This window comes from Carassius auratus, chromosome 20 (assembly GCF_003368295.1).
Source record: "Carassius auratus strain Wakin chromosome 20, ASM336829v1, whole genome shotgun sequence".
NCBI lineage: Eukaryota > Metazoa > Chordata > Actinopteri > Cypriniformes > Cyprinidae > Carassius > Carassius auratus.
Window position 1 is genome coordinate 17,301,805 of NC_039262.1, and position 24,389 is coordinate 17,326,193.

The following is a 24,389-nucleotide window of genomic DNA, read 5'->3' on the forward strand; positions in this document are numbered from 1 at the left end:
ATACCCGGTCTGTCTTAGTATGAGTCACAGAGTCCTTGATGAATTATCCCGTCAGTCTAGTCATGTTCTTGCTCTTGTGTTTGTGTCTGTTTATGATTGGATTACCCCTAATAAAAGATGTACTCGCATTTGGATCTCTCACCATGTTTTCCTGTATCCCGGTCGTGACACTAAGGACTTCATTTGGACAACTTTAAAGGTGATTTTCCCAATACTTTATTTTTTTGCACCCTCAGGTTCCAGATTTTCAGTATATCGGCCAAGTATCATGCTTCCCTAACAGACCATACATGAATATAAAGCTTATGTATAAAATAAATAAATAAATAATAATAATAATAATAATAATATGACCCTCATGACTGGTTTTGTTGTGCAGGATCAAATTTTTTGATGCTCATGTTCATTACATGTGAAATGGTGCGAGACAAGTGCACAAAGGGAAATGCTGTTTTTTTTTTTTTTTTTTTTTTTACTGTACTTTAAATACTTAATCAACCCTAGTCTGAGGAAAAATATATACCATAAAAGGAGACATATGAGCATGCGTTATCATTGGATGATATAGAAACATCCTGGTTTGATTGGGTAATAAATACTGAGTCAAAGTGTTCCTCTTTGTCACACACTGTACAGATGGTCTGTATTATTTTCTGACTTTCCCCTGCTTTTTCTTATTCTACAATACTCTCTGTGTTGTCTCTCATCAAGAGTTGGAAAAATTTTTCCATAACAAAGGTGAGTAAATCGTCAGCAAATTTTCATTTTAAGTGAACTGTTGCATTAAACTCCTTCTAACTCTTATCCAAATCATTATAAATAATTACTTTTACCATGTCTAATAATATCAAGTTAACCATTGGTGTAATAAATCATAAACTATCATTGCATACTAGGCTCTTTTGTTCTATAAATTGGTTAATGCACAATGCACTGATGTTCTGAAGAGAGCGTCTCAGAGTGAAGTTCTCATGGCGTCTCTCCATACATTACTGATTCTGTGTGGATGTGCCACAGCCCTGAGTTTGGTGAGTACAGAATTCAGATGTCAGAGAAACTATTTTGTGTTAATTAATATTATTTTAAAGCAAAACTTACACAGCTCTTGTTATATTACAGTACAATGACCTTGTTCAAGACTGAATGAGTTTTATGATAGTTTGTTGTTATTTCATACCATATCGAAACTTACACTGTAATAGCTTGTTGTAGTAAATGGGCACCTCTGACACTTATCTCTATAATGTTTTCTTTAAAAGCCAACATCTTCACTCACAGGTGAGTCATAACAGTCTATACAACAATATATTCAATAATTATTTATATTTATATAAAATGTTCTAATTTTTTTGTAGGCAATACAGTGTTTAATGTGGATAGTGGAAAAGACCTGGATATATTTGAAATAAATGAAGGTTTGTGGAAACATTAATATCACATATTAAATCTGTAGCATAATTTCTATAACAGTTTGCATTAACTGCTGTCTCATTCAACAGCGGCAGGACTTGACCTGGTGGAAGGAGATATTCTGATAAAGGAGGTCAGTGTTTTCTCTGAACAAATTCTTATGCCACTTTCCACAAACAGGATAGAAATTAGGGCCTTAATCTCTGGGCCTGAAAAATTATAAAACATTTTTAAGGACAATCTTAACCTTCAGAAAATGTCAAAATGAACCTCAGGAGGTCAAACTAATGTGTAAATACAATTATATATATATATATATATATATATACATACATTATAGATGCTAAATTTTTATTTAATTCAAATAAATCCTTTTTTTTGGTTTATATTTAACAGGGAGAAGACAGAAACATTATTCTGGATGAAAAGTATCGCTGGCCAAAAACTGTGCCATATGTCCTAGACAGCAGCCTCGGTCTGTGAATATAATAATAACTGATACATTTCCATTAAATTTATGCTTTGACCTGTATATGATATTATAATTCTAATTGAATATGTGCTCCAAATTACTCACTCACTGTCCTCCATCTTCTGTCTTTTTTAATTTTTTTAATTATTTTTTTTATAGAAATCAATGCTAAAGGCGTGATACTGAGAGCATTTGAGCAATACAGACTCAAGACCTGTATTGACTTTAAACCCTGGAATGGAGAGCCAAACTACATTTTCGTATTTAAAGGCAAAGGGTAAGATAAGTTCAGAACACTAATTTAAACTTATCTTCACAGATTTATGTAAATTTATCACTTTTTTTTTTCAACCAAAAACCTACCAAATCATTTTTGTATTTAATTTTTTAAAGTCATTCACCACAACCTTCTTGAAATCCTCTTTTAGTTGGGGAATATTTTGAGATTATAGAGCTGATTGATACCATTATTAAATATTAAAAATATATATATATATATTTTTTATATTACTTCAAAACCAAAATGCTTCAAAATAAAATGGATGCTTTATAGAAGTCAAGCAATCAAGCAATCAATCAATCAAGGAATCAACCATCTAATCTAACATTGTTATGGATTGACAAGTGAATATCTTCATCTTTTTTTTTCTCTTCTATGCCTTTGATACAGAGGCACCACCTCACTCTATATCTATCCTGTTCTCTAACCCTCTCCTTAAGATCATGATTCTTGGGAAGTTGATCATTTTGTATCTCAAAGTCCTTAGATCTTTGTGTGTGTGTGTGTGTGTGTGTGTGTGTGTGTCGTTGTTGTTGTTGCACTCGTTCACCTCTTCCATGTTGAACTGAATCACCTTCATTAAGTTTACAATTATGGTGCTGCTTTGTTTGGATTTTTCACATAAATTCACCAGCTTCTTATACTCCCTACTTTCCAGATTTAATATCACCTCCAAAATGGTTTCATTAGCCATCTCTGCATTCTCTTTAATTTTGCTCCATTACTTTTTCTTCATCTTTCTTTTCAACATTAGGTGAGGAATCTTTGACTTTGGGGTCTAGTTTTATTCTGGCAGGTTTAGTGAAAATATCTTTATTTAAAACAGTAGGAATTTCAGAACAAGTTTTCAGAACAACTTTCATAAGTAAAAAAAAAATAAAATAAATAAAAATGATGGCATGTAGTGCACTATATAGGGTATAGGTAACAATTCAAACACCGTACATATTATTATATGAGTTGACATAGTTTTAGCGAAAATAGGAAGACATAGCAAGAAGCCCCGCCTCTTTTTGAAATATCCAGTAGTGTTTTGTTTATATCACAGCTTGGGTCAGCCACAGTCTAAATCTAATAGATTTCCCCTTTAGTTTAAATTTGAAACTGTAAGTAAAGCAAAGCAGTGACTATAATGATGCTGAGGATGTATAATTAGAAAATTGTGACACTTCAAGGCACTTCAGCGGATCTTTAATCACTTAAATGTATTAAATAATATTTTAGGCAAATAAACATGTTAGATCCTTTCAGGCATTTGGAAACATTTGGATTTTTATTCCACTGGCTGTATCTAAGTGGTGTATATATTTGCAAAATAAAAAAAATTAATTCAGGGTGATGAAATGTTTTTTTTTTTATGTTCAAATTAGATGTTACTCATATGTGGGGAATCAACGGATGGGGAAACAAGAGTTGTCGATTGGTGAAAACTGTGACCGTTAAGGAACAGTGGAGCACGAGTTTCTGCATGTGCTGGGTTTCTGGCACGAACAATCCAGATCTGACAGAGACGACTACATTATCATCATGTGGGACCAGATTCAAAAGCGTAACTATTGAATTCTTAAATACATGCATCAATAATAAGATTATTCTCTCATGCCAAACTCCTAAAATCTATACATATACTAAATAGAAACTAATTTGTTCATTAACTGTTTTAATGGTTTGTTTCTTACTCAGGTCATAAGGACAACTTTTATTTACAAAATGAAATGGAGTCAAGCTCTCTCGGTGTGCCTTATGATTATGGTTCAGTCATGCACTACAGTAACAAATCCTTCAGCAAAAGCAGTGAACCGACCATTGTTACCAAAATACCAAAATTCTTGGATGTGATTGGTCAACGCATGGAGTTTAGTGACAGTGACCTGCTCAAGTTGAACCGGCTATACAACTGTAGTAAGTTTATGATTAAGCACTTTCTGTGAACTATTCTTTGATTGTTATTTTTTAATAAATACATTGACATTAGTTTGACGATAAAGACTACTTGCTCAACTAATACTTTGCTTCTCTCACTCACCTAAAATTTTTTCATAACTCTTCCAGCTACAGCCTCAACTTTTCTGGACTCTTGCAATTTTGAGGAGCCGAATATCTGTGGTATGATCCAGGGTGATGGTGGAAATGCCAAGTGGGCTCGTGTACAAATGGTAGAGGGCGGTCCACAGACGGACTACACCAACCTCGGTCAATGTAAAGGTATGTACACCCCTAACCACAAAGGTAGGATTCAACCAAACTGAGTTTTGCATTAATTTGCAATGAAAATTTACAATGAAAACTTCATGCAAGTGAGTTAAGAAAATTGTGCAATATTTTCTTTTACATTTATGCACCATCATGCTCAGTAGCCCCACCCATTGTAAAACCTAATTTGTCTAAACTCTATATAAACACAAATATCTTTGGTTGTGATGCATCAGAAATACAGACTCTTGTCACTGTGAGTCAAATCAAGCAGGAGTTTTGTGTGGAAATTTGACCTTTTTCCACACGGCAACTATTATTTACGCCAACTATGATAGAAAAAAAAAGAAAAAAATTTGCCATTGCATTTCCATGACTTAACAAAACTTCTTTGGAAATCACAAAATTTTTAGACCTTTATTTGTATTTGTTTGCCAAGGTAATTTAACACAAATTGTTTAAAACATGCATTATTATATGATTATTTCAGGTCTTATCACAAAATACCTAGTTATACCAAATACTGTCTTAAATGGGATGGTGTCACATGGGAGACTATTTTTTTCATTTTGTTTAATTTTTGTTATATCAACATACTATGTAAAATTGAATAATTCATAGTCTATAAACCTGCACTGATACCTCTTTTTTGATGGTGGAGCTTTGGTCATGATAAACACATTTTACTGATACCCTGAGGAAATATTCTTTGACCTTCTCAAGACATTTCTTGTCAAGGGTTCCAATATGACAAAATAATTTTTAAACTCCATTATAAGGTCCAAAGAGAAAGTGAGAATACTGGTTTAATGATCTATTATCTAATAAAGTTTATACTTCCACAGGGGTTGGGTTCTTCATGCATTTCAGCACAGCCACAGGAACCAAGGGTGACAAGGCTTTCCTGGAAAGTCGCCTCTTTCATCCCAAAAGACGCTCCCAATGCCTGCAGTTCTATCACTACAACAGCGGGGGCATTGATGACCAGCTAAACATCTGGGTGCGTGAATACACAGTTAAAGACCCCAAAGGAGCCCTGAGACTCATTCAGAAGATCAGAGGTAATAATTCTTTGTTTAAAACACCGATAGATAAAAAAAATTTTTTTGCCTATGGGTAACTTATGCTTTTACAACCTAGGTGGAGGCGGAGGCTTCTGGAAACTATATCATGTTACACTAGATGTCTCTGATAAATTCAGAGTAGTATTTGAAGGGGTGAAAGGAAAAGACACATCAAAGGGTGGTCTGTCTCTGGATGACATCAACCTCTCAGAGACCAAGTGTCCTCAATTCATTTGGCGCCTTCGTAATGTTACCGGTCTTCTCGCTAAAACCCCTGCTGGTTCCGAAATCTACAGCCCCCGCTTTATATCCCCAGATGGTTACTCCTTTCAGATTGGTTTGTACATTAATGGCTTGAAGGATAGTCCAAATAAAACAGCAATCTACTTCCACTTGACCTCTGGACTCTATGATGACAAACTTCAATGGCCATGTCCGTGGCGTCAGGCATCTATGGAGCTGATGGACCAGAATCCAGACATCCAACATCGCATGAACAACATTAGGATGATAACTACAGATCCAAACAAGCCCTTAACTGATTGTAAGATACAAAGTTATAGATATTAGTAATTTGTATGTGCCATTAATGCTGCTATGCTAAGTAGAGATACTTGGTTACAGATTATATATAGATAAAAGTAAATAAAATGCTACCTGTGTTGGCAAAATGAGTCAGAAATTGCACAAGCTCATTTTGAGCTAAGGGGGGAAAATGGATATTAGTCAGGTTTGGGGATTTCACAAAAATTAGTTAATTATCCCCTTGTCTAGCAATCCCAATGCTCCAAATAGTAATTTAGCATGTAACATTTTCCTTATTAGGGGACCTTTTCTCCACTCGCTTCTTGCAATGACTGTAATCCGCAGTGCCCACATAAAAGGTGTTTCGGCAGGCAATCCAGATAATTATGCACAGAAGTCTAGCAGAGATTGTCTGAATACAGCAATTAAGTGTTCATGCAAACATAATCTGTCTAATTTGTGTCTTAATTTCCTTAACATTTATGGAACTGCTGGGGAAAACATCTGATGTGTAAAATTAAATTAGATCTGTGCGTTACAGTAGGTGTAAATATAGGTCGTCTTCCTTATAACTGTTAGTCTAACAATAAATGAAAAGAGGAAATCACTCGCTGCTCTTGACTGAACTGCTTTTGTAGTTTTTATAGGCCTAATCAATTTATTTGTAAAGAACACACTAAAGGGAATTTTTACATTTTATTATTAGCTTTTCTTATTTGAATGCTTTTGTTTAGATGTAAAATGCATAAGGTAGCCTAATGCAATATTGGTTTCTTTCTTATATTTATTCTACTTTTTTTGCATAAATAAAATAAAAATAAATAAAAAATAGATATATTAATAAAGTAATTATTACGAAGGAAAGAATGGGATGAAAAGATTCAATGTTGCTAGGTGATTTTGCCTAGGATCCTTCAGCAAGCTTTAAACCGCTTTGCTCATTCTGACTGATCTAGCCAGCACAGTTCACAAATGTGTTTTATAAATAGTCTCTTCTCTTTTTGTACAGACATGGGTAAAGGTAAGTATTTCTGGGACAACCCACGAAAAGTAGGCAGTCTAGTCACTGGCCAAAATGGTAAAAAATTCTACCGGGGGCCGGGTCAAAATATCAGCAACTACATCACACATGATCGTCTGAAGAGTCGAAGCTTCATTAAAGGACATGATGCCATCTTCCTCCTCTCCCTTGAAGGTGTGCAGTTCTTATTCAATACCATTGTAATTCTTATGAAATATGAAAAGAGCTTTAAATTTCAACTTTATCAATAGATGTGACTGGACTTTTGAAGACCAAGAGACCAAAGGATCCAAAGAGACAGATGGTATGTATCCACATACCAGTCTTCTCCTCCCATACTTGATAATTGTAGGGCTACCAATATTCATTATTAAATGCAAATGGATAACTTCTATATAGTGCTGGGCAGTAACTAGTTACATGTAACGGAATTACGTAATTTATTTACTAAATAAATGTAACTGTAATCAAAATGTGTAATTATGTAAACAATTACAAAGGAGTTATGTGAATATTTCACACATATACATATGATTGACTTCTTTAAATGTTTTTTTAGGACAAATTATTTATTTCAGGAATCATTAGATGTCAGTGTTTCCTGCTACAGATATGCAAAGATTTGATTTCAAAAACAGTATCATAGCTATTTAATGGTTTCTTATTTTAATTTTAAAACAGTATTTAACCTCAAAATGATATCAAAGTAAATCGAGGTGCTAAAGTCTGATTTTGTGGTGGCTGTGCTTTAAAATGAATTAATTAGTATCTTAATTCAAGTGAAGAAAGATTTAGAAAGTCTGACAGTAATCAGTGTTGAGTACTACTGAAAGATTAACCCTGCCTGCTTTAAATGTTTGAAAATGATTAGAAATTTAGAAAAGTAATTTAAAAAATCTAATGTAATCAGTAATTAATAAGGCAATTGAAATAGATACACTACTTGTTACGTTTTATTTATTACATTTTAAGTAGGGTAACTTGTAATCTGTAAACTATAAAATTTCCAAATTAACCTTCTCAACTCTGCTCCCAACAAACTGCATTTTCCTTTGCAGAACCCCAGAGTCCTGGGACCATGGACTAAAAGATCCCCATGAGATGCAGCATACATCAAGAAGCCTAAATGGAGGGAGAGAGAGAGAGAGAGAGAGAGAGAGAGAGAGAGAGAGAGAGAGAGAGAGAGAGAGAGAGAAATCTTTCCAGGATTTGCCAGATTGTGTCTTCATTAATGAGCTGGAGCTACTGTATCATAACTTGTAAAAAATGTCTCCTTAAGATTAATTTCTTCTAATTGTCCTCAAATTGCTTTGGATAAATATGCCTGCAAAATGAATACATGTAAAAGTGTCAAAAGAAGTCGTCAACCGTTAATGCTCCCACATTTTATTACTGGTTTGTTGTAGTCAGTTACAAAGTGCTTTATTATAAATAATTGTAACAAGGTCAAGTCAAAAGGGTCTGGGGGTCAAATCAGTCTCCATATCTATTTTGCATTTAGATTGTGGAATTGGCTCAAACAAAATGAGGGGAAAAAAAGAAACATTACCAGAAGTCACTGAATAACCAAAAAACATACTAATACATATTTATCCTAGTTTTGCTTATTTTTATTGTCATCAGTAATATAAATCAGGGTGTTTTGTGTTATATTCTACATTATTTAATAAATGTTTATTGAATATGTTTGTATTCATGACCCTGTCTATATATGAGTATTGGTCTTGTTCAGGCACAAAATTGCCAACCACAATATATATATTTTTTTGTTTGTTTGTTTTTTTATTTGAACATGTAAATAAAAAAATAAATAAAAAAAAATGTATATACATACAGACAATACATATATAAAATTACTTTATATCAAATTAAATATAATACATATAAAATTTTACTTTACAATACTGGAAACATACAACCACAATTGTTTTTATCTGTAAATGCAACAGCAAAAAGAAACAGATATTTTACATTAAATCAAACTGATGAACTACATTAAAACTGATTCTGTTTGAATTCAGAAAAAGCGCATGTAAAATCAACCTCTACTTCACAGCAAAAGGAATGATGGCTCTAAAGAGGAAACGAAACTAGACAATAAAGAGAAATCAAACTTTGTCATGGCACAATGGATATGCCCTTTAACATAAACTCAAGATCTACACAATTTAACATTACAGGCCTTTAGATTAGACTGACCACAAAAAGTACATTAATGACAAAATATTTCTAGGAGAAGTTTGTCGCAGCATAAAATATGTCACTTCCTGTTGCCAGCAGGTGGCGCTATGACTATAACTGAATATGGTCATGTAGATCAGTTAAGGGCAGAAGTCTTATCTAACATGTGAAGTTTGGGGCAGATTGGACATTGTATGTCTTAGTTACAGAAACTTCCTTTTTCATGGCAAAACATCGAAATTTGTCAGACCCATCGAAATAGGTGGCGCTATCGAGCCATTTTGCCACACCCGATGGAATATTGGCCTTCAGATGTGTACAGGTCAGGACTCTTATTACACATGTGAAGTTTGGGGAAGTTCGGACATTTTATGCCTGAGTTATAACATCTTTTATTCCCATGGCGAGACATCGAACTTCGTCACGGCGCCATGGACACACCTTTTAACGAAAACTCAAGATCTTCACAACTGAACATCGCACAGGCCTTTAGATTAGACTGACCACAAAAAAGACCACTAAAATTTCTAGGAGTAGTTCGACGCAGTGTAAAATATGTCAAATCCTGTTGCCAATAGGTGGCGCTATGACTATAACTGAATATGGGCATGTCAATCTGTTCAGGTTCGGACGAAGGTGAAGTTTGGGGCAGATTGGACATTGTATGTCTGAGTTATAGCAACTTCACTTTTCATGGCGAATCATCAAAATTCATGAAACATAGCTGGAAGGCTGTTGGTTTTTTTAGCATAGGTGGCGCTGTCGAGTCATTTTGCCACACCCTCTTATGAATCCTATATCAGACGAAAATATTCACCAGGTTTGATGCGTGTGCAAAGTTTCATGACTTTTTGAGCATGTTTAAGCCCTCAAAAATGCGATTCATTTTGGAGAAGCGTAAGAATAATAATAAGAAAGAGAGCAGATACAATAGGGTCCTCACACCATCGGTGCTTGGGCCCCTAATGAAAATATACATAAATATAGCTATGGAAGAATTAAATAAAAGTAAACAATAAAAATATAAGAATAAAATATAAAAAGAAACTCCTCCTGAGTCTCTCAGTTTTTGCCATCAGGCTACGGAAGCGGTCACCAGATGGCAGCAAAGTGAAAAGATGGTTACTGGGGTGGATGGAGTTTTTGATGATTTTAACAGCTCTGCTTTTGCATCGTTTGAAGTAAATGTCCTGCAGAGATGGGAAAGCAGACCCTGAGATGCGCTCAGCTAAGCGCACATCTCTCTGCAGGGCTTTACAGTCTTGCCCACCGGTCCTAGATGACATCACCTAAAAAGAAAAGTCATTTCAGCTGGAACATGTTATTTTTATTAACATTTGGAATTATGTGCACTGATAAATAATGTGCAATACAGTGTTGATACTATTCCCTCAAAAAAAAAAAATTATTTAAAAAATTATTATATTAGCGTCCTTATTAATTGAAAAAAAATAATGATGTCAAATAAAATATTTTACAAAAATCATCTTAAACTTTAAAATTATAAATTTTGTCTCGGCTACTAACTGAAATTTTAATTGAAGTAATATTAAAAGGGGGGGGGGGGGGGGGGGGGTGAAATGCTGGAGGCTGGCAGACAGAGACCGTCTGGCTGAGGAGTCTGTGCATCCAGTGGCGGTTCTACATTGAAATACACCCTGGGCGAGACCCCTTTCGAGCGCCCCCCTCGATCATCCTGACCAGTGGCAGAGGATGCTCCAAAATATTTTAGAAGTGCCCCTGAAATTGCAATTTAACTGCATTTGAAATCAAAAGACCATAGGATAATGTTTTATAAAGCTAAAACAGCCTAGGGTCAAATTGACTCAAAACATAATAGAAGGGTTACATAAACATGCTCTCACACACTAAATGTCTGTAATTACACGCTATATCCTCCTAGACCCGGAAAATAAAAACATTTATTTATTTCATTTTTTTCCCCATGTCATCACATTTTTTAGAGCATAGAAACAAATAGTAAAAAAATACATTGAAAAATTATATTTTATTCACGTTATGCTATGGTCACTGGGACTCAGTTGTTTAAAAAAATAAAATGACTTTAAATTATATGTATAGGCAAAAACAAAAACTTTTTGGGTTTCAGGATATTTTTCAACCAAAATTAGTATATCAATCTAACTTTCATGGAGGTGCCATTAGGTTACTGCCTCAAATTATACGCATGACACACTTTTAGTTATGACTTGTCTCATACAGAGACAATAGTTGCATACCTTTATCTTTTGCTCGTTTCTCCTCTTCTTCTTTTCTTTTTTTTTCGAAATTGGGCACCTGGCTTTGACCTTTTCTTCTCCACCTCTGTTTATTTGGCACTCGACAATCAACAGATTTCCCATCCCCCCAACTGTCACTCAGGACCAGAAGTCAAGACTAAACCAATTCACCTTGATGACCGCATAATCGTCTTGTATTACCTAGTTTCATTTGCAGGAACTATAGGCCTGTATTATAACATTATGAATGAAATGTGGGTTATTTGGAAGAAAGTCGAGGTGTGTGACTGACTTTAGCCTATTATTAATTATATTACTAGTGTGGATCCCCCGTCCCCGTCCACCCCCGCCCTGTCCGTTCCATTTGAGAGAGACCCAGAGGTGAAATGTCGCACGCGCCTCTCGCCCCACTCACTTACACTTTTCTCACAACACAAAGCTACAGTGGATATTTTCAGCAAGCAGGGGCGCCGGCAGCTGCAGGGAGCGCCAATTTGCCAATTCCACACACAGTGAAATGATATAAATGACGAAAAACCGCTTCGCGACACAGAGGATTTTTTGTTTATCTGCTCGTGCTGCCGCCCCCAATGTGTCACGAAAAAATGACGCCCCGGGCGGCTGCCCGATTCGCCCGTGGCTAAAACCGCTACTGTGTGCATCTCTGGGGTCTGTGGAGGCCGTGTGTTGATCCCAGTCACACTGATCCGGAGGCCCTTCACCACAACCACCTGGCACGCAGGTGACCTACAGTTCAGTAACAAAAGAGAGCAAAGAAGAAAAAAAAAAAGATGATGAACTGGCTGATGTCAAATTAATAATGGTGCTGCTTATTCTGCTTAAGCTTTTTTCTAGGTTTTAGAATTAAGCTGATGATACACAGGGCAACTTTTTTTGAGCAACATTGCTTGGGCACTTTCCCAGTGAGAATGGGTAACACATTTCTATATATGGATACTTTAAATCAATCGTGGGCACTATGTCTCACCTAGTTGCTCATTGACGCCAACGTTAACCAAAGTTGCCCAGCAATATCGCTTAAGAAGTTGCCCTGTGTATCATCAGTCTTAAGGCCTGTTCACAACTTCACACCAAGAACGATCTCTATAAAGATAACTATATTAGCACATCACACATCCACGCAATCTCGAGCTTGTGATAGCAGGATTGATTCTGATTGGTTGTCAATGTTTGCATCTTCATCAGCCAGCAAAAAAAAAAAAAAAAAAAAAAAAAAAAATATATATATATATATATATATATATATATATATATATTCTTTAATATGGAGAAGGATTTTTAGAACTATATCGTTATAGATCTGTTTATAGTTTTGTTCTTGGTGTGAACAGGGCTTTACATGGTCTAGAATCCAATACTGGTTCAACCTGGACCACAAGTACATTATCATTAATGCATATTAAAATAATTTATTACACAAAGGAACTGAGCAAAAGTTTGACATTTGCAATGTCTCTAATGCTTATCAAGGCTGCATTTTTTCTTTATTTTAAATACTGTAAAAACAGTAATATTTTGAACATTCTTTACAATTTCAAGTACCCGTTTTCTATTTTAAGTTTTCTATTAATATATTGTAAAATGTAATTTATTGCTTTGATGCAAAGCTGAATTTTTAGCATCATTACTCCAGTCTTCAGTCTCACATGATCCTTCAGAAATCAATCTGATATGCTGATTTGCTGATTTGCTGCTCAAGAATACCAGTTTTATACCTTTTTTTATTATTGCTATAAAAATTGAAAACAGTTGTTTAATATTTTTGTGGAAATTATGCATTTTCTTATGTAAATATAAAGTTCAAAAGAGCAGCAGTGATTTGAAATAGAAATCATATTTACCATAAATATCTTTAGTCACTTTTTATTAATTTAATGCATCCTTGCTGAACGCAAGTATTAAATATTTGAGCTGCGTGTTTGCACTCCACTATTCACATGATAAGCATGACATAAATAATAAAGATGAGACTTTGCTCCTCTGCTGCCAAGGCATTCCTGAATAAATCACATCACATCATTGAGGGACACACACACGCGCGCGCGCACACACACGCGCGCACACACACAGACACACACAAAGAGAGCAGTGTGTTCATTTGGGTCAACCTAACTGTGTTACCAGCTTTTTCTACAAATCCATAACACTGCATCAAATGCAATGTGAGAAATGGGTTTTTCTTAGTATCTGAAAGAGTTTTCTGATGACAAGTGTATCAGTGTAGTCTATGACTGATATAAGAAGTCTGTGTCTATTGTGCTATACAAAATGTGCCATGTTTTCCCACAACTGCATGATTCCTGAAAGACTAATATTGTTGATAAATGGAGGAATTCTAAGATTTCAGTCAATGAATGTGATGATGTCGCTCAGACAGGAATTAAAAGCAGTTCAAGGAACAAAAACTGAAACAAATGAAATAGGAAACACAAAACACATGTCAGTTGTTCCAGAGGAATATGGAACATTATTAGCTTTTCAAATGTCATTATTGGTTAATAAAGTTATGCATTAAACTGATCAAAAGTGACAGTAAAAAAGTGAAAGTGTTTGCACAAATATATTAAGTGACTGTTTTCAACATTGATAATAATAATAAATAGGTGCTAAATCATCATATCAGAATGATTTCTGAAGGATCATGTGGCACTGAAGACTGGAGAGGGTGAAAATTCAGCTTTGATCACAGGAACAAATTACACTTCAAAATATATTAAGTAGAAAAGTTACATTAAATTTACAATATCACAGTTTTTACTGTATATTTGATCAAACAAATACAATATTGATTAGCATTAGATGCTTCTAAAACATGAATTAATAAAATCAAATTAGCACCAATAGCCTCGTGTGCCATCATATGTGATCCAGGTATCCCGGGCTCGAATCCTGGCTTGCGGACCTTTGCCGATCCCATCTCCCTCTCCCTTTTACTTCCTGTCAACTCTTAAAGACAAATAAGTGAAAAATAAATTTTGTAAAAAAAATAAATAAATAAAACCCCAAACTTTTGGTCGATTGTGTATCTTGGTCATTCACTGACTACTGTGTCACTGTACACAACGGCAGTTTCATAAGTTTAGCCAGTTGATCTGATTGCCTGCCTCTTTAGGATTATCCCACATCCTTTAATAGATACAGGCTGGTGATTAACAGCACAGGTCAAACACAGAGGGAATCTAACCCTCACCAATACAGGCATCCGATCTGTGCTGTGTCTGTCTAAGACTCGTGTCACTAAATGGTCAGGTGAGCGGAAATCAGATCAGATTTCACAAACAGAGATCAAATTCAGATAAATATGGTCTGAAACCCTTCCCATTATTTAAGTGAGGATCAGAGCTGGATTACGAAATGAGCCAGAGGACCCTAGAGCATAGGGCCCCCAGTCTCACTGTGCACAAGACCCTATGTTTCTCAACACAGAGAGAATTTGCTGACCATTAGAGCCCTCTTAGGTCTGGGACACCTTTATTAAACACTATTATTGAACATGTGTTTCTCAAAAGCTAGTTAGCTGTCAACCTAGACGGATCTTGTGGGCACATCTCTCAAAACTTAGCGAACTGCTTATTTAGACAGCACTTTTGGGCGTGTAGCTGAAAATCGAGTGAGCTGCCTGTCTAAACAGCATTTTTGGCGTGTGACTGAAAACCTGGTGAGCTGCTTACTTAGACATAATTTAATAAACTTTTAACTTTCGGTACAAAATATAGATAGACAAAGACAGACTGACTGACAGATATACAATTTAATATAGTGTTGAATCAGCACAAAATAGATGTCAAAGGTTTAAAAAGTGTAACATTAAACTGGGTAGTAGTGTGAACACATATAACATATAAATGACCCTTAATATGATGTTACATTTTATATAATTGATATTAACACTGACGATTTCCCATTTTTATAGATACTGTAGATAGATAGAGATATTTCTATCTATATTAATTTATATTAATTTGCCCATATTCTTCGTGTACAACGAAAAAAATCCAAACAATGCCTGCAGTGCAGAATTAGGGATGTACCCACTAATAATGAAAAAATAAAAAATAAAAATAAATAAAAGACATTAAATTCCATGTGCACCTAAAAAGAAGTCATACTGAGACCCTCCACCATAAAGCCTTAAACTACCAAAAACTGAAACCATAGAAAAGCCCCTTCGACCAGCTGGTCTCAGAACTCACATTACAATCCAAAACCCCAGCTAGAATAAATCAAATCATTAAAACACAGTAAGAGAAATATCTGAAACATTGGACAGAAGCAGCAGCTCAGCAGTGTAAATTAAAATGCTATCTGTATCTAAACAGATAATATATATGGGCAGAATACCTAAATACAGTGGCAGACCCTAAACTAAGAAAAGACCTGACCATGTACAGACGCAGTGACTATAACCTCACTACACAGAGAGACCTAGCTACCAAAAGACGACCGATTGTGTCCAAACTGCACACAACATGAATTGGAAACAGAACTGCACTTTTTAACAAAATGCCGTAATTATACACAATTTAAGCAAGCATTCTTCCCCCAATTCACAAACCAGCACAAAGACTTCAACCAGATACAAAAGGACAAATTGCCATACATTCTGGGAGAAACCTCAACAAGCTCTAACCTGGCTGCAAGGTACTTCAAGACCTGCCATGATAAAAGGACAAGCAGAAGAATAGAACCACAAGTCACATCCGGAAAAAAAAACACACATAAAATGATGAGACACGATCCAGTCCTTCTCCTGTCTCTTTATTAGAATTTTTAATAGTACTTTAGTTTTATTTTATACAGATATATAGACTCTATACTAAATACTTCTATTCTTATGTATAGTTGTGTTTAATTTGTGCTATGCTTTGGCATTGTAAATATACTTTTACCATGCCAATAAAGCTACTTGAATCTTGAATCTAGATAGAATATATGAAACCAAAAGGTAATGTCAATATTAAAGACGTGTAAGAGGGATTGACTGATGTGACATTAAACAGTTTGTTAATGGCATAATTAAAATTGTACAGTATGGAAGTTTATTCATTTGCCCACAAAGTTTACTTCTCCTGATCAGTATATCAGTGCTTTCATCATGAAAACAGCTGAAACAAAAAAGATACATTCCCTCTTTGTGACCATAAGGAAGTTGGACTGCATTTAATCTTTACAACCTGAAAGTGAAGATATCAGAGGAGACTTGACAGACAGACTAAATAAAAGACAATTTGGACATGTCTGCTCGGAAGAGTGTCCTGTTTGCAGGGAAAACATACAGAATCCTTCTCAACCATCTCCATGCTGTGGAAAAGTGTAAGTGTGGCTTATTTTTGACATGGATTGGTGAGTTTGGTGACTTCATGTGGAGACTTTACAACTTGATCAAACTTGTAGGTTTGTGAGGCATTTAACATAATTTAACATATGCATAGTTTAGACTTTTATACAGTAATGATGTATAAAAATGTATAGCGTATGCAAAATATTCGATAAGTGATTGTAAATCAAACTCATTCAATAAATCAAATTTTCTTCATAAAGTGCTTTTGTAGTTGGAAACAGCTTTTATGTGTGACATTTATTTGATTTACTTTTTTATACATTTGCAGTATCTCCTTATTCACAAGTGCATATCATTTCTCATAAATAACCTGAGCATTTACTGGCAGCAAAAGGCTAAAGTATTTCTTAAGGGAAATTCCATCACATGATTGGTTGACAAAGATTACCAGCCTTGCCAGCCATTGTTTTATCTTCATGTTTATAGTTGTTGATTATTTTATGCTCTCTTACAAGTACTCTTTTTCTCCCTTTGTACTTTCAGAATTTTCCAGCGATGCCTCAATCAGTCTTTTTGATATTTTTTGTTTCAGCTTCCTGATAGGAGGAGGCACTTGCACCCAATCCTGCCCAATCCTGATTTTCAAAACTTTAATTCAAGGAGAGCTGTTGGTGCAAACATACAGAAGTAAGTCCCAGGCCAGTATCATTGCTTAGTGTATTTTCTGTTAAATTTTAAATAGTTCATCATTTCTTTTAAACCAACAGTCTCCTCGACCAACTTCAGGATTCACTGGGACAACAGGCAGACACTACTGCTCAAGCTAGTGCACCTAATTGGGCAGCAGTGCTACCCACCCCACAGAATCAAGCCCCTTCCCTTTTCATTTCCTCGGCACAGCCCATTCCCATGCCTCGGATCAGAGCTCCACTTGCAAATTTAATGCCCCACAACCTGCACCCATTACTCCTGCCTCGATTGGTCTAATCCAAGTCCTCCCGCCACCTGCCACAGTTCCACTGCCGCTAAACCCTGCCCCGTCCCAGGATAATGTGCAGACTGCAATGGATGAATGGTAAGTCCCATTAAGAGGACAATTATTTGATTGACACTATGGTTTGGATAACTCATATTTTGTTTCACTCAAAGGCCATGGCAAACGGAGATCACCCAAATGGAGATGAGTCCACAACCTCAGGGGTGAGGACATCTAATTATTCACAATTCAACAAATCCTAATCATAAGGCACACAGTGACTGGGGTTTTAAATATTTTAGATGCCACAGACGCCCATATAGGACAGTTCTTACGACTCCCATCCTTAAATTTAAAAAGCAGCTAAAATATCAGCTTTATATTTTCATATAGCAAATATATATAATATATCCAATCCAAATACTTTCGTAGTTGTTTACTTTAATTATTTTATGTTATTAAAATGTTTTATAATTTATTTGAATATATTTGTATTTATTCATTAATTTATTTATTTTAATCTTCTTATATTATTTATTTATTTCAGTATATTTATTTCATTAACTTTTTTTGAATTATTTATTTATTTGTTTTTCTCTAAAATGTACACAGATCCCTTATTACCCCCATTGCATTCCCCTGAAAATCCCTGTTCTAGATGACTGTACTGGACAACAGCTTGAAAAACCCCTTACTGTGCACAAAGTGAAAATGAAAATTACATTATTTTACTACATAGCTTGCTAAACCAGTGTTTACAACACTTTCATCTGATATTTCTTGTCCACAAGCTTTTGTCCAAAATATAGTGCACATTCCCATTTATAATAAACCATTAACACAATCCAAAATATCAAAATATCCAAAACTTTTTCTAAATAGTATTTATTTATTTTGGCATATCTTTTAAAAAAGATAAACAATAATATCAATATTAAAAATAAAAGTACTTTATTGGCATCTATGTTTCATGCAGAACCTTTAAAATTTAATTTCACAAAAGGTATGTTATAGTTAAAAAAGTGGTTCTTCAGAATATTTGGGGAACCTAAAATGATTCTGAAAATGATTTTTAAATGATTTTTTCAGTTTTACTCTGAGAACTTTTGTGTGTCTGTACTGCCAGGAGGATGGACTGGATGAACTCGATCTATGTGATCACTGCAATGAACAGCATGCCAGTGACAGCAAACATGTGGTCAGTCACCATTCATGTGTAGCCTATACTGTACATCATGTGGAGCTATTCTAATAATTAATCATGTGTTGAATTAAACTTAGAGCACAGTCGTTTGAAAAACATTAAGTAGTTCCTTTCAGTTTCATATTTTAATCTGAAGTGTGTATTTCTTAACTTTGGCGTCACCAAACTGAAGTTTTAAATTTTTTAAAACTGATTGACCATTTTGAAACCTGGGCCCGTATTCATAAAGATTCTAAGAATCCTCTCAGAAAACTCTTAATTTAGCTTAAAAACTTTTACGTAGGAGTCTTAGCTTAAAAACGATTCGGGACCGATCTGAGAGCAACTCTGAGTAAGGAAAAGACAAAAACTTTCATCTTAGTGAGGAGGCGGGGTTGACCCCGTTTTCATGTATGACACAATATTTTGAAGACTGTGATTGGTTGGTTGTCCAAGAAGGAAAAAAAGAGTGATTTTAAGTATAGGGTGTATTCTAATTCTCACTTTGAACTTACATGCGTAATTTTTGCTATTTGACCGATCTCTCTCTCTCTCTCTCTCTCTCTCTCTCTCTCTCACACACACACACACACACACACACACACACACACACACATTATATGTGTGTATCTAAATCTTTTTTTTTTTATTTACCATGCTTTTAATTTCCTATAAGGTATTTAATTTTTGCTTAGAATTATAAAAATTGTTCCACTCTTTCCAATTACAGTGATTGCTGTCCTATTTAAGTGGCGGTTTGAATGTTGGTTTTAATGTATCAAACATGGAATCAAAACCAAGAAGGGCGAGAAAGCCAAACTGGACAGAGGAACAGTGTTTACTGTTAGCCCAGTTAGTGGATGAATACAAGGCCATTCTTAAAGGAAAATTTGGGCCGGGTGTCACAGCAAGAGACAAGAAGCAGACATGGGAGCGTATAGCACAAACTATTAAGGGTTCATCCCCCCTGCTTGTGCACACCTATAAGCCTGCTATATTCATAAATGCAGTCTTTTGAGCATGCAAGGTGGGAATGTCCAGTGGAAACGAAATGAACTGTAATACAATAAGATGTTCTGAAAGTGCTGTAATTGTTTGTGTGATCACTCTGCTTACAGAAGGTTGTGACAGACCCAAATCATCACTATTGCATTGTTGCATTTTCCCAGTTGCCAAATATCGTAATGTAGTGATCACTTTAATTTATATATTAAATTATAAATTATTATATAATCTATAGTGTCTTATTAACTCACTGTCATCCATTGTCTGCAACACATTTCTTCTGCCTCTTCGTCTTTCTGCCATTTTCTCCTCTGCTAAAGAAACTCTTAAGCCTCTTAAAAGTCCTCGTGTGCTCCTAACAAGTTTGACCTTAAGACCTCTTTTAAGGGTTAAGATGCTTTCTGAATTACTTTTTTCTTTACTAGGATTTTTTTCTTTAATTTTAAGGGTAAACGCCCACATTTCTAAGAATTTTCTTAGAATTTTGTCACTAGGAGCTACTTTTTGCATTAAAGGTGCCATATGCAAAAATTGAGGTAAAAATATCCATAACATGACCTACACGCATAAAAAGAATGAGAAGAAATAAGGGCGATGATGTCATTAAAAAAATGGCAAGTTATAGTGCTGCAGAGATATCAACCTTAATTAGCATTAGCATTACTAGCCCGGCCCGACTGGTGTCGTAATACCAGTTCCGGCCATGGGAGGCGGTATGCGGGCAACATAACCACCAGCCAACCTGCAATACACGAATAACTCGCACGGTTTGTGGGCGTGTACTTGAACCTGATGTCAATCATGTGGAAAGTACAGCCCACTACTTCATTTCAGTTCAGGGAAGAGAGCGTCACCCGCTACAGGGAAACAATTGTGCTCGGAAACACAAATCAAATCCGATAAGAAAAGGACCAGAGTAAACATCAGCACTGCTTTCAATCACTGGAGAAAACTGATGGACCTGAAAGAAATGAGGTTCCACTCCGAACTTGCAACATTTCTTTTGGATTGGTGAGCTAACGTTAGATGCTGTTAGTATTTCGCTAGAAGTTTGTTTTATATGTTTGTGTATTTGTTTTCGGGAAGTTATAACATAAAAATGTATCGAAGGCTGTTCGATAAACGTGCTAATGTTAGCGATGGCTAACCTAGCTGCGTTTGATAATTAGCTATCTATAACTTACCCGTTGTTTTATTTCATAACTAACCTGCTCTGTCTAGTCTGTTGGTCTCCGTGTCCTCTTTGCTTCGTGTTTTTTCTGTGCGTGAGAAAATTGATGTGTGGCGTGAAAGCGTGTGAAAAGAGTCAATTGAATGTGCGTCTCACGGTGAATGCTTGAGAGTTGGCAGCTCTGGTTACGTTGTTTGGCGCTAGCTTTGATCAGCTGTCTGATGTTTACCAATGATGTTGACAGAATGCTATCTATCAAATTAATTTAATTAAAATAATGTGTATATACAACTCAAAATGTAATATGAACAAAACAAATAGGAACATATAGACTGGTAAAGGTGAAGGGGAGTAGCTTGAAGATGTCATGTTTCAAAATCACTTGACATCACCCAACGTTCCTCTGGAGGCAAAACGTCCTCTTAGGCTTCGGCTATGGCTGTAGGGTTGTTGTGAAGGTAGGGGCGGAGCATAGAGACTATGCCGTTTCTCGTTTGTTACTCTAGAGTAGACCAATTCACTTTATTGAGGCATACTGCCCCCATCTGGTATGGAATGTGGAGTATGACTTGATTTTTTTTTGCCAGACATGACAGATGGCACCTTTAAGATTCTTTATGAATACAGGCCCAGGTTACAAAACACTCTATCTATCTATTATTTGCCTGAAAGTTGGCCTGGCTGTGATGATCATATATGCTCAATGTTTATAGCTCTAAAATTCTCAGTGCTACACCTTTAATGGGGGGATCAAACTATAAATAGCTAACTTATATTTTAACATCCCCAAATTACACACTTCAGTTTTAAATGATGACTTCTATCTAGTTTAAGAAACAGAAAAAATCGTCAAGTTTTTTTTTTTTTTTTTCTGCGCTCTCTGGCGCAGGTGTGTCCAGTGTGTGTGCAGACACCCCACGGTGATCCACAGTACTTCAACCGCAACTTCATTGGCCACCTCAACCTGCGCCACTGTTACTACCTGGACGATATAACTAATAAATGTATTCACACACGTCAATGTTTAACTGCAATCCTTTATTTCTATGAACCACAGAATCTCAACCAGACTGATGAGATGAACATTCAGTGTGCAATTCTAGCATCATATTGAGAAAATTTTTAGACCTCACTTTCAGAAAGATGACAACACAGGTTTCGAAATTGTTTTTTTTTTTTTTTTTTTACCAATGCTTGAGAATAGGATTCTGAACCACAAGGATGTAAATAATGAGAAATCATTTGAAGGAATTGTATTTCGATGATGTTAAATTAAAGTAGTTTACCAATGTTATGTAAAATGTAATTTTTGGATATGTTGAAATGCTTTTAAGGCAATAGAAAATGCTTGATTATCTAATTATGAAACATTATAATGTTTCATAATATTATAAATATATTTTCTTGCAATTGATAATAATGCAATTGAAAACAATGCCATTGATTTGACAACTGAATATAATAATGTTGCAATTTCAATACTAATAAGAATTAATTCTGTAAAGTTGTTCATACATAAATAATTTACATTTATTTTACGTTTTAGTGCCGGTGAAAACTTAGGCAAGGCAAGGCAAGGCATATGTTTCGGGTCCCAGCTATAATAGCAGCAACAGTTTACTTTTTACTCCGATACATTTCCCCATGCCCGCTTCAAGTATTTATTACACTGATTTTACAAACCAATGAAAAATTTGGTTTTCTTTTGAAAAAAAGAACGCGCGACTTTGTGAGTTCTTTGCCAACATACGCTCTCGCAGCAGTTAGTTTGAGGTGGAAGATGATCGCTAAAATAGGTGATAGTGCAGCTCTTGCTGCCCGCAACGATCCCGAGATTCCCGACAGGGATCACCCATGCCCATATCTCAAGGATATGTTTGAAATCACTGAAGTCAAGGGAGATTCTTATTGGCTGAGATGTCTTCTTTGCCTGCCACGGGTGAATGAAATTTCAGTAGGGCTGTGTCGAATGTGATTTTCATGCTCATCTCATCAGTAACGCTCCTGTAATTAGTACTATATATTTCCAGCACATGCGTTCAGATCAGGGTTGCCAGGTTTTCACAACAAATCCTGACCAGTTGCTTCCCAAAACTAGTCCAAAACCAGCCAAAAACGCGTTTCCAGGAGGTTCCCCTACAAAAATTACTTCCCGGGGTTAAAATATAAGTTTATTTGAAGGGTTGCCTTGGTAAAAGTCACATTTTAGGCGCTAAATATCAAGTTATTGGTATTGGGGTTTCTTCGACCGGGGGACATGAAAAACAACCACGGATGTGGCAACACTGGTTCAGGTGGAGCGGCAGTTACTACACAGAGCCGTAGTCCACCGACAACTAACACAAAATCGCTTTCAAAATCGAGAAAAAAATCGGTAGCACTTTATTTTACAGTCCTGTTCCCCATGTACATACTATGTACTTATTATAGTAATTGCAATAACTATGTAATAACTAGGTACTAACCCTGAACCTAAACCTAACCCTAACCCGTGTAGTTACCTTGTATTACCAGAACTTTATTAGATAAATACACTGTAAGTTCACTATAAGTACATGTAAGTACACGTACTGTAAAATAAAGTGCAACCAAAAAATCGATTTTGTGTAGATGAATTACGGCTCTGTGTAGTATATGCCAACCAGTGTTGCCAAGTCTGTGGTTGTTTTTCATGTCTGCAGGTCGAAGCGACAATACCAATAACGTGATATTTAGCCCCTAAAAGTCGAATGACAGAATTTTCATTTTTGGGAGAACTAACTCTATAAAGAGGTGGTTCTTCCTCATTGATATTCTGAAACAGTCTTACCTTGTATCTTGCACATCTTCTGTTTGATGCAGCTATGATGTTATGGAACATGTCTATTAAAAGTTCATTCCCTATACTGCGATAAGGTTCTTCATTGTCTCTTTTGATTGTAAATCTAGCAAATTCTAAAGTATCTAATCTCATCATTTGTTCAATTAAACACTGAATATCACTCCCAAAACAAATGATCTGCTTAATTATTGATATTCACAGTTAATTTGAATATTTACTTTTTTCTTCCGGTACTTAAGTATATTTTAAATATATGAATGGAGGACTTTCTACTTTTACTGGAGTCATTTTTTTATTTAGATACATCTACTTTTACTTGAGTATAACTTTTGAGTACTTTTACCACCCCTGCTGTTGAGAGACTGACAAACCCCCCAAGTCAAATTCCCAGTGAAATGCTATCAGACAGCAAATGCAATGAGTTTGCTTCTTTCTTTTCTGATAAGATCATAAATATCAGGAAGGCGATTAGCACATCCTCAAGTAATGCAGAGGTCAGACAGATTCGGCCAAAATATAAAAATGATACTATGTCTATTTTTGAA

General features: G+C 35.5%; 1 pseudogene; it reads left to right on the plus strand.

Moving 5' to 3' along the window:
* Positions 1 to 603: 603 nt before the first annotated feature.
* LOC113121071 (meprin A subunit beta-like) lies at positions 604 to 8,661 on the plus strand (annotated as a pseudogene).
* The last annotated feature ends 15,728 nt before the right edge of the window (positions 8,662 to 24,389 follow it).